Source organism: Coffea eugenioides, chromosome 9 (genome assembly GCF_003713205.1).
Source record: "Coffea eugenioides isolate CCC68of chromosome 9, Ceug_1.0, whole genome shotgun sequence".
Taxonomy (NCBI): Eukaryota; Viridiplantae; Streptophyta; class Magnoliopsida; order Gentianales; family Rubiaceae; genus Coffea; species Coffea eugenioides.
In genome coordinates this window covers 11745346-11749056 of record NC_040043.1, presented here as the reverse complement: position 1 = coordinate 11749056, position 3711 = coordinate 11745346, and the positions used below count along the sequence as shown (strand labels likewise).

General features: G+C 37.7%; 1 pseudogene; it reads left to right on the top strand.

Moving 5' to 3' along the window:
- The first annotated feature begins 944 nt into the window (after window positions 1-944).
- On the top strand, window positions 945-3429 carry LOC113783753 (annotated as a pseudogene).
- The last annotated feature ends 282 nt before the right edge of the window (window positions 3430-3711 follow it).

Sequence of the window (3711 nt, the reverse complement as noted above, 5' to 3'; positions counted from 1 at the left end):
AGAACTCACCTAGCTAGACTTCAACCCTAACTCTACTAGAACTAGGGCACTAACTCAACTTAAGGCTCAACCATGGTCAACATGACCTAGCCTTTTAGTTAACCAAAGCTAATGACTCAAGTTAACTCCAAATTAATACTAATTAACCAACTAACAATTGCTGAAAAATAATGACAAACAACATGCTTAAACAAATAACATTAAAAAACAAACAACTTGATTAAACACACTAAACTTCAAGGAAGGGACAACTAGTTTTGCTAATCTTCAATGAGCCTCTATGAATCAACCACTTTCATGACTTGAACATGAACCATGGATCCTATGCTCGCATCACATCTATTGTTATTTTCCTTCCTTTTATTTCTAGATTCTTTTTCCTTCTATTTCTTCCTTTTTCTTCCTAAAATTCAAATAGATTCTTCAATCTTTGTGTTAATTGACTTCTCGTATAAGTATCTAAACTAATTCAACTTCAGTAATATGAAATTATTTGAAACATTTATCGAGATCATCATTTTGTATTACGTACTATTTTCATTGATTTTTCATTTTCCTTTTCATTTTGATTAAAATACTCATTTACTAACTTGATAATATGCTTTTTTAACTTTTTTTTATTACAACAAAAAGAAAACAAAAGAAAGGAAAATGTTATTTGCACTCTTTTTCTAGTTAATCACTCTCCTAAATGAAAATTATATAACAAAATAAATGATAGAAATATAAATAACAAAGAATGAAGTGCAGATAAATAATACATTTCTTAAAAAAAAATTACCACGAGAAAACTTTAAATAAGTCATAGAGGATAATTGAGTGACCCGCCTAAACTCACTCGGAGCACCCAATTTGACAGCTCTTTTACCTTTCTTAAAACGGGCCAAAACGGTAACGGTTACAGTGATAGTGACTCTAATCCAAACTCCACGAACCCTAAAATCACAAATGGAGGGAAAGCAGAAGAAGAAGAAAGCCCCTTTGACAATCAAACAACAAGAAGCATGGCTACCGGAAGACCCTTCATCTGCTTCCCCTTCAGAAGCGATGTCGCCGTCGCCGCCGCCGCCGCCGTGGGTGGACTTGCCAGCGGAAATAACGGCCAACATATTGCACAGGCTTGGGGCGATTGAAATACTGGAGACTGCATAGAAAGTTTGTACGGCATGGAGGAATGTGTGCAAGGACCCTTGTATGTGGCGAGAGATTGACATGTCAAGGAATTTGTGCAAGGACCCTTGTATGTGGCGAGAGATTGACATGTCTTACCCTGGGAATCTCCAGGACATGCCTCATCATGACCTGCGAATCATGTGGAAGCACGCAATTGATCGAAGCCAGGGGCAATTGGTTGCTATTAATATTGAGTACTTTGGTACTGATGAATTGCTTGAGCATATTGCCGAGAGGTAATACATGTATTTGATGTTATTGATTAAATGTGCTTGCATTTGCATTGCTGGATATGTGAATTTATTTTCAGAGTTTGCTTTTCATTTTCGTGGAATTTGCTGCTGTTCTATCTTGCTTTGTGGAAAATGTGTGAGAAGGGTGCAATGGAGAAGTTACTCATGGAAAGGGCACAATTTGGCATGCTTTGCTGGTATTTTTCTTAGTCGATAAGAAATTAGTAGAAGGCTAATGTTATTGGCTTCATTTCTTCACATGCATTTAAGAAAAGTTAAGAAGGACATGGAGTGCCATCAGCAATGCCTTTTAACAAGTGACCAAGAATTGTGCTTTGTTTTAAGAAAATATCCCCTACTCCCTCCATATATGTTTGTCAGTTATATGAGGCTAATAATTTATTGTGGAGTGCCTGTTGTTTGCGTAATTTATGTTATGCGTTTATTGTAGCACCAAAAAAGTTTTTATAGGATAGAAATGACAGTTAGGGAGCCATTCTAGCACAGAATTTTAAGGACAAGATGTATGACTATCATGGGCTGGTGTAATGGTATGAACTTATTAAAGGGCTCCCAGTTTTGGAGTTCCTAATCTGACAGGCCCATCTGTTATAAAAGCATGGTGGCCTACCACAAAAGGTTTAGGTACCTTGCTTTTAGGACAGGTGGGTGTTGAGGATTAGAACCTTGCAATTTGAAGTCTCTAGTTAAGTCTTGTCTTTTGCGTTGTCATATTGACAATGTAGCATAGGTTTTACATCAAATAATAACAACAGCAATTGTGTGCTGCTCGCGAATTTTGGGAGAGCTGAGGATGCTGTGTAACACTTAACTGATTAACTTGCAGCTATGGAATGCACATTATTTGTCTGCCATTTGTATGTGAAATGCAACTTGGACCAGAAATCTGAAATGCAAAGGGAAGGTCATAGTCAGGGGCACATAGTGTTGAGTTGTATAGATGCGCGCTTGTCTTGGTTCTTGTAGAAGGCCATGTGAAGTTCTTGTCAAAGCAACATAGTATCATAATATTTTATTTGTTCCCTCACATATGTCCTAGACTATTAGCTTAATTACTGTGCCTTAAGCTGTGTAACAGTTTGCTTCCATGCTCATGTTAGTTTCCATGGATGACCCAAATATGACGTCTGTTTCTTCTACTTACTGGCAATTACCATTTCTGAAGCTTAAGGTTTTCACCTTATTTTACAGATCAGGTCAGCTCAGACGCCTTCGACTTGCATGTTGTTATGAAGGCCTGGGTAAAGCTGTTAAAAGTTTTCCATTATTGGAGGAGCTGCACCTTTTCTTCACTGAAATTCCCAGTCCTGAAAGTAGTTGGCAGTTCTCGCCCTTTGTTGAAGTCATTCACATTAAACCGCAAAGCTTATAGACATCAAGGTATTAATGATGCGGAAGCTTATGCTGTTGCAAAGACCATGCATGGATTGCGCCATCTTCGACTTTCTGGGAATGAGATGACAAATGACGGTCTGCGAGCAATTCTTGACAATTGTCCCCACCTGGAATCTCTAGATATTAGGCAGTGTTTTAATGTTGACCTTCAAGGTGAATTAAGGAAAAGATGTTTTGAACAGCTTAAAAATCTGAGGCATCCTCATGACTCCACTGAAGATTATGAATTTGATGTTGAAACTTCTGAGGATGACTCATTTGACGACTATGTATCTGGACTTTCTGAATCATCTGGTGATGGCTTTGATTCTGAGTATGTTGACTATCTATTATCTATAGGAGCAATGTAGGGGTCTGACTGTGAAGGAAACAAAAGTGACACTGTACTTATTGGGTTTAGTGCTAAATTTCTGTACATATTTAGCATTAAAATTCTGTTTTTGGTGACTGTTTAAGGTCTTGGCAAGTTCTTTTATGGCATAATTATTTTGGTTTCTTTTGGGGATGGCGGGTGGGTGAAGGAAATCCTTCTTTGCTTCTTTTCATTTGGTGAACTCAAAAATGGCACTTTTTGGAGTTTAAATTGGTTCTTGTTAGCTGGAATGGATCAGAGTGCATGTAATGCTGGTCTATGAAATAAACTTGCTGAAGAATTTATGGCATTTTTTGTTCTTAAATTTTGTCTTGCTGCAATAGGTTCTCTTGGCACAAGATTATTAAACAATTTTGTCTGAATGCGCTTCCAGCATGATTGGCTGGTAGAACTGACTCATGTTTATCTGAAATGAATGTGGTTGAAGGCCGCTTAGCTTAGTTTGCTTTTGCTGTGTCAAGCTAGACTCCCTCTTCTATCAGGTTCGATTTCAAGTGCATGTTGTGTGGGTAATGA